Genomic DNA, 14,137 nt, shown 5'->3' with positions numbered 1-14,137 from the left:
ATTGGACCAAGAGAGTTGAAAGGTTTCTTTATTCGTATGACTCTGTGTGTCCGTGTTCTCTAGCTGACAGCTGTGGTTGATCCTGCTTTGGCTTTTTAAAACTACTTCCCTTGGCAGAGAAAATGTTCAAAACTGAGTTACTTACCCAAAGCAGGGGAGAATTAGAAATTAGTGGTGCTTTGCCCAGGTATACAGCCTCTTCAGTGGCCCTGTGAGAGGAAGATGTTGTTAGGTTTCAGGTTTGTTTTAGTAAAGACAGAAAGAAAGATGCAAGCAGCTGAGAGGATCTCCTGGTCTGGTTAAGATCTCAGTAAAGTAAAGAAAGCAGCAGGTTAATATAATCCCAAGCACTCAAAGGTGGCACATTCTGAGATGGAGAGTGAAATGCCACACATAGAAGACCTGAAGAGGCAGTCATGAGGACAATGGAAAACACCACGACTCTCCACTACTGACCTCAAAAGAGTCAAAACACGTTATTCAAGGAATGTTCTGGGTTCAATACAAATTAAACTATCAACAGCATCTGTGACATCCTGTTCAATTACCACAGATTTTTTTTTTTTTTACTGAACTCCAACACTAAATCTCAACATAAAACACTAACAAGTATCCCTCTTTATATTCATCTTGCACAAAACACATAAAATAACACTTAATTTTAACATTTACTCTCCCTATCGAGTCTCAAGCAAAGCACCCCAGTTGCTTTGGAAATCCCCTGCCCAGTTTCATCAATGCTACAATAACACCACAAAAAGTATTCATGTAGTCCCAACTAAAATAGATTAAGTCCACTTCCATTTTACAAATTTAAATAGAAAGAATGCAATGAATTAAAGTGTGACATGTTCTAGAATTCTGTTGCTTTAGTTCATTTTAAGTAAACAGAACAAGAGTGTAATTGCGCAGTTTGTCGTCAATTGAAGGAGGCAAGGCACTGCACTAAAATAAATGATAAAACTAAGGATGTCATAAAATGTCGCTACATCGATTATTGATCGGTACGTTATTTTATCGATATATTATCAACCGTTATTTAAATTAAAAGCCTAGTTTGTGTGCTTTCAATTCACTGCCAGTTGCCTTTCATTCAATGTAATCTGACGTAATATCTTTGGGAGACCACAAGGGGGCGACATAACATTTACTGAAGCCGGTCACGACCTGAACAAAAAAATAATAATCGGGAAAATCTTCAGATAATCGTGAAAACGGCATCAATCCCAAGCCTAGTTAAAATGCTATACATTGTTTCAAAAAAATAGCCACAACAGACATTATGCACGTTAATATGAGACTAGTTTAATACAATTTCTTACTAACATTGTCACTGCAAATCTTTCACCTCCTGTAATGACTATGTAAAGCAGGTAAACCTGGTAAGAAAGCGACTGTTTAGAGGTGATTCTCACAAAATCTGTCTGTTACAATTACTCGACCTCATGTTGTTCCAAGCCCACAGGAGAGAAATTTAAATAAAATACAAAAAGGCAGAATGTTAGCCCCAGTCACCGTTCACTTTCATTCAACTTTATTTTCCATTCAATGAAAGTGAATGGTGATTGGGGCTAACATTCTGCCTAACATCTCCTTTTGTGGTCCATAGATGAATGTCATATGGGTTTGCGATACATTAGGTATGTTATACCAGTATTTAAATTTTTGGGTCAACTATTTAATTTATGAGTTCAAATCAATGCTCACCAGACTAAAGTTGACAAACTGCACCAAAAATTAACAGATGAAATCCTGGGAGGTGACCTAGCTGCTAAATCAGTTATGATGTTAATGAAAAAAAAATTTTTTTGATAATAAGATAGATAATAGGATGATGTTTTAAATATGTATGTACAGTATATTATTAATATATCATTTATGTTAAACAGTACATAGGCCTACTAACGATATTATTCAAAAAGGAAGAATAAATATCTTTATATGTCAGATGGTGCTCTAGAGAGATGGAGATGAGAGATGTAACCGGTGTTTAAGGATGAAGTTGTCTGTTTTAAGCATTTCTCTTCACCCAGCAGCTGAGTAGTTCAGTGGTTCACAAATAATTTTTTGCCATTTCTGCCTCGTGAAAGGTGCTGTAATATGAGCCGCACGATGCGAGGCAAAATCAGATCTCTCCAATGTCACGCGTAGCACTATAGTCTGCTTCGTTGTTCATAAACAGGAGTGAAAGTATAATTGTGTGGCTTGTTTGTAGAGATCGCTCTTTTTATATAGGTGTAACGACATTTGTATGTCAAATGAACAGGTTGGAGTTCAGAAAAAATGCGGCAGCACGCTGATCACTGATCAGTGAATGCTGCGAGAGAAACAGTGGCACTGATCAGTCGCACTTATTCTAATTTTACGAAAGTGGGGAGAACATTTTACGCAATCCCCTGCCGAATTTCATGCCCAGTTTGTAATAAGTGACGCAGGCCTAGGCTAATTCACAAATATAGGCAGCTATTTTTTATTTATTTTTTTTATTGACGTTTTACTCCGGCTGCTTGTCCGGTCGGACAAGTAAAATTCTCTTTCACTTGTCCCAGACAAGCGTTAATGTCAAGCCCTGTATTACATATATACTGCATACAGAAAATTAAGCCTAGTTTTAAGGCCATAAAGATCTTTTATTATTATTATTATTATTATTATTTTCTTGACAGTAGCACATTTGACCCTCTTAATTCTTATTACCACAACATGAAAAAAAAAAAAAACATTATTTGAACTGTATTTACATCGTGGTAGTACTCCCTAGGGATGGGCGATATGGCTTCAAAAAGTATATCTCGATATTTTTCGGCCTATTGACGATTTTCAATATATATATCTTGATAATGATGTATTTGCTCTGAAATGGCTTAAGTGAATTTTTTTTTTTTTTTTTTTAACCAAAAGGTCATGCAAACAGGCACTGTAGCCAAGAAGATTCAAAGTCATTAAATGAAAATATATTTAAAAATAAAAAAAAGGTATGTTTACCTACAGTTTTGCACTAAATGAACACAAGGGAGAATGAGATCTAATCACTGTCATTTATATGCACTTTTATATTTATATACAAGGATACATTGTAGCTTAAAGCATTATTTACCTTCATATATTTTTACCAAAACATTTTTTGTAAATTAACATGCTGTGCAAAAACTACTATACTTTTTGAAACTCCGGTTGAATATTGCATGATACTAAATCATTACTGTGGGACCCAATCAAGTTTATTATAATACTGAATTATCATTATCATTTTGAGGATTACATTAGTTTCATTTAAAAGTAATATATTTCTTTCCCATTTACTTCACATAGAGCTTTTATTTTGACATCGAAAGTGCAGTGTGTAGTTTGCAATGCTCCGCATCTGGTGAAGCGTTGTTGTCCACTCCTTTTCTATAATACTTTGTAGATTTGTATAATAACTTGTAGCAGTTACTAAAGTTTGGAAGTGCCCAAATGTTTGAACATTCAGTACTTTATTTCTTTCACAATGCATGTGATCTGCTTCTAACAGAAGTTAAAACAAGCATGAGTCCTGCAAGTGCACAGAACAGCCCGTCACCCATTCTGAAGCGCACAAATACCATTTATATGTCTTTTATCGCAGCCCATTGCAATTTTATAATCACATATGACCATATTACATGAGACATGTTGCATGCTTTGGAAAAAAAAGCTGCTTTTAACACTTTGCCCTATCTCACAATCTTTCCTAGTGAGTACATTGCTAGAAAGTTTGGGACAGCATGGAATGAATATCTATTTAAATACATGAATGCACTACATGCGCTAAAATGTCAAGCTTCCACCAAGTATGACTGTTAACATCTGTACAGATTACACATGTTCCCCTTGAAAACAGTGCAGTATGGAATGTGACATCACCCATGACATATAGCACATTCCTGCATACTGTCAGGTTCAGGCACGCTGCTCTAATTAAACTCTGAACACAAGACCGCTCTTCTCATCACGCCCTCCACCTCCTCAACACACCACTAACTAAACAAGGCTCTGCTCAACCAGACAGCCTGTTTAGTTTTAGCATTTTATCAGTTATGAACAAAACCTTATTGGATGAACAAAGCAAGACTGAGTAATTACTGTGTATTCTAAGAGCTTTAAATCAAATGTTGCATGAAATGATTTGACAACAAAACATAACGGAATTGCAAGTATTATTAGGCTTAATGTGAAAAGGTTCACCATCACTAACTTCACAGAAGAGCTCAAAATTACGTCACCAGTTTAGTAGTTACAAGATTTCATGATTTTATAGCATAATGCAAATTTTTCAGAAAGCCTGTTTAGAAGGGTGAATCTCTCAAAACCTGCCAAGAATGTCCAGGTCACATTTCATAAAAAAATAAATTATTATATATATATATATATATATATATATATATATATATATATATATATATATATATATACACATACATACATACACACACACACACACACACACACACTCACTCACTCACTGGCCACTTTATTTGGTACACATGTACATCTACTTATTCATGCGATTATCTAATCAGCTAATCATGTGGCAGCAGTGTAATGTATATAATCATGCAGATATGGGTCAGGAGCTTCAGTTAATGTTCACATCAACCATCAGAATGGGGAAAAAATTTAATCTCAGTGATTTCGACCGTGGCATGATTGTTGGTAACTGACGGGCTGGTTTGTGTATTTCTGTAACTGCTGATCTCCTGGGATTTTCATGCACAATATTCTCGAGTGTAAAGAGAATAATGCGAAAAACAAAACATCCAGCGAGCGGCAGTTCTGTGCGCGAAAACGGCTTGTTAATGACAGAAGTCAGATGAAAATGGCCAGACTGGTCCAAGCTGACAGGAAGGTGACAGTAACCCAAATAACCACACATTACAACAGTGCCATGCAGAAAATAATTTCTGAACATACTACATGTTGAACATTTGAGACGGATGGGCAACAACAGCAGAAGACCCCTCCGAGTACCACTTCTGCCAGCTTAGAACAGGAAACTGAGGCTAAAGTGGGTACAGGCTCACCAAAACTGGACAGTATACGACTGGAAAAGCGTCGCCTGGTCTGACAAATCTGGATTTCTGCTGAGGTACACAAATGTTAGGCCCATTGCAAACTCAGTTTTCTGTTCTTGGCTGACAGAAGTGGAACCCAACGTGGTTTTCTGCTGTTGTAGCCCATCCTTCCTCAAGGTTCAACATGTTGTGCATTCTGAGATGCTATTCTGCTCACTACACTGGACTACTTGCACAACTGATTCCGTAATCTAAGTAGTGTGGCTCAGGCATTTACAGTTACAGCGTTCAGCATGCCAACGTGCAGAGATTTATACATGGGAAGGCAGATTTTTTTATTTTTTTTAGGGCTGTCAGTTGATCATATTTTTGGCGCTAACGTGACGTCTCAACTTTATAATTTAAAGGACTCTCAGACTGTGAAAAACAAGATTCTCTGGTTTGATGAAATGAAGATTGAACTGTTTGGCCTCGATTCCAAGTGTCATGTCTGGAGGAGACCAGGCACCGCTCATCACCTGCGCAATACCATCCCAACGGTGAAGCATGGCGATGATAGCATCATGCTGTGAGGGTGTTTTTCAGCAGCAGGGACTGGTCAGGGTTGAAAGAAAGCTGAACACAGAGATTCTGGTGTTCCAGAGGGCTCAAGACCTCAGACTGGGACAAAAGTTCACCTTCCAACAGGACAATGACCCAAAGCACACAGCCAAGACAATGCAAGAGTGGCTTAGGGACAACTCTGTGAATGTCCTTTAGTGGCCCAACCAGAGCCCAGACTTGAACCCAATCAAACATCTCTGGAGAGACCTGAAAATGGCTGTCCACTGACAGTTCTCATCCAACCTGACAGAGGTTGAGAGGATCTGCAGAGAAGAATGGCAGAAAATCCCCAAATCCAGGTGTGCAAAGCTTATCAAATATCTCACTACTCTAGTTATATATTATTTACTGTAATAATAATTGTATTATATTAAGCAATACCTCACATCTGTGATGCTCTGTTGTGCCGCTCATTATTTGACAGTTGTATTTTGGTTGTATTTTCTGTAAAAAACACTTCATATAATAAAATAATGCAATGGTATGTTGAAAATTACTTAATTTGTTTAGACACCCTTTAATGATAACACTGAATTAAACTGTTAAATATGGAATTTAAGAAAGTAAAATAAATGATAAAATAATGATTTTATAGGTCCATACATGTTAATATACAGAGATGCTTCTTGTCATTAAAAATAATCTTTCCCTTAAATATGCAAAAAAAATTCTTAGACAGCCTTGACATCTGAGTTATAATAGATGAAACCATTAAAGTTAACAGTTCATCTCTCTTGGTTTTCTTTACAGTTATTTTTTTAACTTGATTTTTATACAGGTTTACTTTTTACGGTAACAGACAAAAAACCGGTATCGTATCGGCGAGTACTGAAAAGCAAGTATGGGTACTCGTTCTCCAAAAAAATGGTATTGGGACATCCCTACCCAGATGTATTTATTTATAAATAAATAAGCTGTTATCTTACTCTGACCATGCTTTTTAAAAAAAAATAAAAAATAATATATATCACTCAGAACAGAATGAAGCCGTTGTATTATCAAATTAAATAATTAACTGCGCTAAAATAACTCATCGTTAGCAGCTCTTATGCATTTGCATTTCATTTTATCAATATACAGTACTTAAGTGATACAGTGACACAAAATAAAGATTATAACATACATAATAAAAACAGGGTGATGCATGTGTTAATCACGTCTCTCCTCCCTCACACATGGAACATAGCATTGACCGAAGCACGTCTTTGTTTAATTCAAAGAGCGCCGCTGGTGCTGACAACCTTTGTCTCCTTCCACCTTTTGTAATTTGCGTTTCGAGCTGATCTGTGGTTAAATGTCTGCTACAGACCTCCATGTGACTCCATTTCAATGGTGAAATGCACTTGGATTGGAATATACCAGCCATTCTCAGATCGGCTCGGGTTGAATTAAAGCTCTGAAAACTGCTCTTCCACTGAATTTTGAAGAAGCTGTTCTTCTGTCCCAAGAAACTTTAAAATGGCAGTTATCAAACCTCTAATTAAGAAGCCACAGCTTGATCCTAGAGAACTGGCTAATTACAGACCGATTTCAAATCTACTATTTACGTCGAAAACACTAGAAAACATAGTGTCCTCCCAACTATGCTCATTTCTACAGAGAAATGGAATATGTGAACAATTTCAGTCAGGATTTATGCCCCATCACAGTACAGAGACTGCACTTATCAGAGTTACAAATTACTTGCTCTTATCATCTGATCGCAGCTGCATTTTTCTTCTAGTGCTTTTAGATCTTAGTGCTGCCTTCGACAAAATAGATCACGACAATCTCTTGAATAGGCTGAAGAATTATGTTGGCATTAGTGGACTTGCATTAGCATGGTTTAGGTCCTATCAGACCACTACCACTTTGAATGTGCAAACGAGGAATTGTCAAATCAAACAAAAGTATGGAGTGCCACAGGGATCAGTTTTAGGGCCTCTGCTTTTCTCCTTATACATACTTCCCCTGGGAGATATTATTAGGAATACAGACGATACCCAACTTTATATTTCTTCTAAACCCAACGAAAATTCACAATTCTCCAAATTAGCAGAGTGTATCAATGAAAACAAATATTGGATAGCCAGAAATGTCCTACTACTCAATTCCAACAAAACAGAGATACTAATGACTGGACCAAAAACCTCTAAAAATAAGCCACTAAAATATAATTTGACTCTCGATGGATGTACTGTTACATTGTCTTCCACAGCGAAGAAATTGGGTGTTATATTTGATACCAATCTGAACTTTGAAAATCAAATTTTCAATGTTTGTAGAACAGCATTCTTCCACCTGAGAAATATTGCTAAATTACGAAACATGCTCTCTGTTGCTGATTCTGAAAAATGTATTCATGCGTTCATGATCTCAAGACTAGATTATTGTAATGCATTACTGAGGATGTCCAGCAAGTTCAATAAATAAACTTCAATTGGTTCAAAATGCAGCTGCCAGAGTGCTAACTAAAACCAAGAAATATGATCATATTAGCCCAATTTTATCGTTGTTACATTGGCTACCTGTTACATTTCGTATTAATTTTACAATTCTGTTAACTACATACAAAGCTTTGAATGGTCTAGGTCCGCAGTACTTAAGTGACCTTCTGACATGCTATATTCCATCACGTTCATTACGATCACAAAATTCTGATTTGTTAATAGTTCCTAGAATATCAAAATCCACAAGAGGAAGTAGATAATTTTCCTGTTTGGCTCAAACCATGGAACAGTCTCCCTAACACTGTTCAGGATGCAGACACACTTACTCCGTTTAGGTCTAGACTAAAGACTCATTTATCCATCAACTCACAATTAGGCTGCTTTAGTTAGGTCTGCCGGAACCAGAAACATGTATCATGATCTAGAACTCTGCATAAACTTCTATGACATCTACACTAATATTATTCTATTTGTTTTCATGTCTCAACATCAGGATTCATATCCCGAGGTTACAAGAGCCTGCCAGATCCAGCTCCATTCCCGCTTGGTGTCGGACTCCACTGATATGTGTCTGAGTGGAGACAACTAAATGCAGCTGGTGCTAGCCATACATCACTTCAGTCTTTTACGATGGACTTCAGAGGATGAACTGATGCCAACTCCAAATGTTGCCAACTCCAAATGTAAGACATCGGATTCTTCAAATGTCACTGCCTGAACCTTGGACTTAGGATGGACCCCACTGAACCTCAGCAAAATGACCTGTCGGTTGAACTGTGATGTACCTCACTGATCTCTGCCTGCGTCACCTTTGTCTGTTGATGGACTACACTCTTGAAATGGAATACACAGACTATCATTTAACTGCCAACAAAAGCCTTCATCAGCCAACTAACAAAGGAAAATGCATCTATGTGAACTTCTGCAGTTAATCCAGGATGGACTTCAAAGACATTAGTCATTACTCTTACAGCAGTTAACACTGGACCTTAACACTTAGTTTACCAATCTTAATCCATGACCTGCACTGCACATAAATACATAATATTAAGCATTATATTCATGCTGGTTAGTCAGAGTGGAATTGGCCCCCACAGTGAGCCTGGTTTCTCCCAAGGTTATTTTTCTCCATTAACCAACATCTTATGGAGTTTTGTGTTCCTTGCCACAGTCGCCTTCAGCTTGCTCACAGGGGTTCTAAATACAATTAATTTCTATACACAATTTACAATCATATTTAATCAAACTACACAAAGATCACTCTAAGACTTTATAGATATTACAGTTTCATTTTTGGTTGATGCATGATTTCCTGTAAAGCTGCTTTGAAACAATGTGTGTTGTGAAAATCCTCTTTTGAACACTCATTTTAAGTGGCGTTTAGGGAACTAGGCAACTACGGTGCATGTAAACACATTTAACCGGAAACTAGCAGGCCGCACTATTTCAAAGCGGAAGTACGTCATGAGGCTCAGTGCAAGTAGTCCACTGTACAGAGCAGTTATCCAAGTTACCGTATCTTTTCTGTCAGCTCGAACCAGTCTTGCCATTCTCCTCTGACCTCTGTCATCAACAAGCCGTTTTCGCCCACAGAACTGCCGCATGCTGGATGGTTTTGGCACCATTCTCTTTACACTCTACAGACTGTTGTATGTCAAAATCCCAGGAGATCAGCAGTTACAGAAATATTCAAACCAGCCCATCTGGCACCAACAATCATGCCACGGTCGAAATCACTGACATCAGCGGATGAGTGCATGTATATTATTATGTATATATACACACACACACACACACACACACACACAATTATTATTATTATTATATACATAGCCTGTTTTTGGGACTATGAAGATTTTTCCACACTGACTATTTTTCATAATTATTTTTCACCCCTCTTCAAAAAAAAATTTCTTCAATTTTTCAAATCTGTCTGGATTTTTTTTTTTCTTGAGTTTCTGTAATTCTTAATATTAATTTTCGTTTGTAATTCTCATAATTTTCATAGTTGCAATAATGCTGTAATACAGTAATGAGAATCATTCTGTCATAAATTAAGGCAATACAAAAAAATACTATCATGACATCTAGAGTTTAACATTTTAACAATATTTTTTTCATATTACAGTAATAAAAAAATAGAATTTTTCACATATTGGCAATGAGAATTTGAAGGGAAATCTACTTGCAAAAATCTTAATGGTTCTAAAAATAGGCTTAATTTTCTTAGAGTAAAGTGTAATTTATTTTTCCCTTTTGAAATTGGGGTGAAATATTACCAGGACATGTTCTTAAAAAGGCCTTTTTAGACTATGATGATGATAACGGCACAAATTTATTACACCAGAAAAAACAGAATTGCTTTCATTCTTCATTTTTAAACCCAATGTTTCTCTTCCCGCAGTTCCACACATATCCCCTGGAACACTGATCTGTCAAATAATCCTGAATTTGGCTTCAGGACAGCTCAATATTGCCCTTCTCTCACAGGCTCAATGCACTCAGAGTCCCTGTGTGTGTAGGCATGGAGAAAACAAAGAGAGTTTTGTTTTCCACCCATCATCCTCCAGCATAACAACAGAGATACTTTCCTACTTTTGCTCCAGTGGGTTTCGTCGAAGGTCAGTGAGCATCTATGAGGGGTCTCAGACAAAATAGCAACGATAACAAAATACAAATCTAAGAATAGCCTATGTCTTCATAGGTACATTAAAATAATGCTGAACTGGATCAGCTAAACTCTCGCTGGGCTGCAATTCAACTCTCTTCGCTTAAGAGTGCAGAGCCCCAATGACTAAAAGAGCATGAAACCTTGGCGCTCATTCAAAACAGCATAGTTACTGTACTTAACTCAGAGCTTTATCTCCAACTTAACTTTTACTGCACTTTGACATTCAACAGATACTTTTATCCAAAGCAATATATAGTGAATTCGGAGCCGAGGCAGTTCTCTGGGACACAAGAGCGACAGGGCAAGTCCTGGGTCTCTTAGAGCCTGGCGCCTTTGCATTACTTGTCAGATGTCTGACCATTAGGCTACCACCACCCTAATTCACAGCTGTCTGAAAGTTGAGGTTTACAATATGAAATATGAGTAGAAGTAAAACAAATGCTACATTTTGCAAAATCAGGTAAAATTAGGCCAAACAAAATATACAAGAAAAGGGTCGCAAACAGGTCTTTGACTAGATTGGGACAGTAAAATCTGTGTGTTAAACACATTTTAGTTCATTTTAAAGGAATAGTTAGCCCAAAAATAAAAACTCATTTACTCACCCACATGCCATCCCAGATGCATATGACTTTCTTCTGTCAAACACAAATGAAGATGTTTAGAATTGTATCTCAGCTCTGCAGGTCCACACAATGCAAGTGAAGGGTGGCCGGAACTTTAAAGCTCCAAAAAGCACATAAAGGTAGCATAAAAGTATTCCATAACACTCCGGTGGTTCAATCCATGTATTTTGAAGCGATATGATAGGTTTGGGTGAGAACAGACCAAAATATAACTCCTTTTTCCACTATAAATCTTGACATCAGCAGTCTCCTTGCCGATCATGATTTCAAGCTTGATTACATTTCCTAGCACGATTTAGCACTCTGGGCATGCGTCAAGCACTAGGAAGTGTAATCGAGCTTGAAATCATGATCGTGCCTAGAGACTGCAATGGCCAGATGAAGAGTAAAAAATAAGTTATATTTTGGTCTATTGCCACCCAAAACCAATTGGATTGCTTCAGAAGACACTGCAGTCATAAGGATTACTTTTATGTTACCTTTGTGTGCTTTTTGGAGCTTCAAAGTTCCAGCCACCATTCACTTGCATTGCTTAGACCTATAGAGCTGAGATATTCATTTAAAAATCTTCATTTGTGTTCAGCATTAAAAAAACTATACTCATACACATCTGGGATGGCATGAGAGTGAGTAAATTATGAGAATTTTCATTTTGGATGGACTATTCCTTTAGAGAAGATGAAAATAAATGATTTCTCCTGAACCTTGATTCTGACAGACACTATAAGCAGTTCAAATATGGTGCAAACACTCATATATACACACATTATTGCTAGTTAAAAGTTTGCAAACACCTACTTATTCTTTACTATTATTCGAAAATACTTAAGGACAATACTGAAGTCATGAAAACGATGAAACAACAAAAATGGAAGCATAGGAATCATGCAGTTGACCCAAAAATGATAAACAAATCAAAACTAGCTAATATTTTAGCTTCTTCAAAATGTGTCTATATATTATAATACATCTGATTGGATGTTTTACATTACAAATAGAGGAGATGTCAACAGTTAGGTATCCGAATGAAGACATAGCACCTTTTTCTAATGGCAAAGGGGTGAAGTCTCATCAAATTTCAAGGGATTACAGTGACTGTACTACTTCTGTGGCAAAGAAATACAGGCTTACAGATATTCTGCTAAACTAAACTTGTTTTCATCATTATTTCCATTCAGTGCCTTGGCTTTCTATTCTACGATGACCTGCATGCAGGGGTGTAGCAATCACTTCAAAAGTGAGGGGGACAGAAATATTAGTGCAAGACAAACATAAATATATTTTTAAGGCTCTCAATCGATTAAAATGTATTGAATTAATTGCATGATTGACCAGTGAATTTTAACATATGCATTTACACATTTAGACATTTGCTGTATGAAAGACACCACGTAAACACGTTTGCCCTGTGAAAAAGTGCTAACTTTGGTTTTATTGAAAGTGAGGGGGACACGTCCCCGCATCCCCCGCGTATTCTACGCCCCTGCCTGCATGAATGAAAACCTTCTAACAAACACTTGAATGTCACTTAAAGGACGAACAACCTTTTCCTAACAGTTCCCAAACTTCAACACTTCATTGGGAAACTTTTTTTTGTTTTTGTGCAAGTTTTCAAAAAGCTAAAGGCTACCCGTACTGTATCAATTAATACAGACATTTACTATGTTTGCCTAGCTGTTCTTAGATGGACAGAACAACAAATTCTGCTAAAAACGGAACATTTAGATGTGGCTGCATTATGATGAGTGCACGCGACCACTTAGTCACTATAAATATACACAGTAGCCGAGATCCACAAACAACCAAATCCATGCACTTACTCGTTATTTAGACCTTCTCCGGGCGAAAACAGTCGTCAGAACTCTTCCTGAGTTACTCAGTCTGATGTGAATGGGTTAATCTCCGGTGCATTTACATGCATATTGCGTATATAAATTGAAGACAGGGCAAGATTAGCTCCACTTGAATTAAAGTTGACACCGCTCAGACACAGTCCTTTTCTTCCATGGCAACCGAGGTGATATAATATCTCCCATAAACATTCACCAGGAGGCTGGATCATGAAGAGACCCTTTCAACAGGTTGTTTTTAGAAAACTGACTCATCGTCAACAGTAACTCATGGCGTTTATTTCAGCAGCAGGCGTGTATGAAGAGCTCTTCGCAGATGAAATTAGATGCTGGGGCTCCGCATTATGCCCATTGATCCAATTACACGAGTTAACCCTTTCGCGTTCAAACAACAAACGGCGAAATGTTTTAAAGCTGTTAGGGTTTTTTTTTATTTTATTATTTTTATGGCTGCAATTTTCCTGACTGGTTCACCTAGATGTCTTTAATACCGTGTGGTTATTTAAGTGTGAGGGACATTTGTAATCTTGGAGGCTTTTCTGAGTATTTTGCGCGGTCTACGATGTCCAGCAATATTAAGAGTAACAGCGGCCTCTACAGGATATGAAGTGCAACTGCTATCTGATATGTTGGGAATGGCATAGGGTGGACCGAGTACAAGTTGGAACACTTTTTGGTTTTTGCTGTACTGCATGAGATACCTTTATCTGTCTAATAACAAAATACATGCTAAAAATCGAAATAAGTTGTTCCTTTTTTCTATTTTACAATTAGTGTTTAAAGACAAGGAGCGCTTTTGTTACAACTGTACCCATGCCGGGTACAGTTGAAACACTACCCCGGGACAGTTGGAACACTCATCTGTAACGTGCTAAACATGGCATTATCCCTAACTTAAGTGAAATATACTGGCACATTTTATACT

At 37.2% G+C, this 14,137-nt stretch overlaps 1 protein-coding gene across 3 annotated transcripts in view; it reads right to left on the bottom strand.

The window, feature by feature from the left end:
* The window catches only part of LOC127412015 (protein kinase C and casein kinase II substrate protein 3-like), a 63,774-nt gene extending 50,185 nt beyond the window's left edge, over positions 1-13,589 (bottom strand). The window contains exons 1-2 of one of the 3 annotated variants that reach the window (XM_051648074.1): positions 13,183-13,589; positions 146-209 (exon numbers count right to left, since the gene is read on the bottom strand). The gene's annotated coding sequence lies outside the window, so the exon portion shown is untranslated. The remainder of the gene's footprint in view (positions 1-145; positions 210-13,182) is intronic. The other 2 variants (XM_051648037.1, XM_051648044.1) reach the window with 2 other exon arrangements.
* Between the last annotated feature and the right edge of the window lie 548 nt (positions 13,590-14,137).

The sequence above is a fragment of the Myxocyprinus asiaticus genome, chromosome 2, assembly GCF_019703515.2.
Source record: "Myxocyprinus asiaticus isolate MX2 ecotype Aquarium Trade chromosome 2, UBuf_Myxa_2, whole genome shotgun sequence".
In the NCBI taxonomy this organism is placed as follows: Eukaryota; Metazoa; Chordata; class Actinopteri; order Cypriniformes; family Catostomidae; genus Myxocyprinus; species Myxocyprinus asiaticus.
Note: the sequence above shows the minus strand (reverse complement) of the source record. Positions and strands in the feature narration are given on the sequence as shown.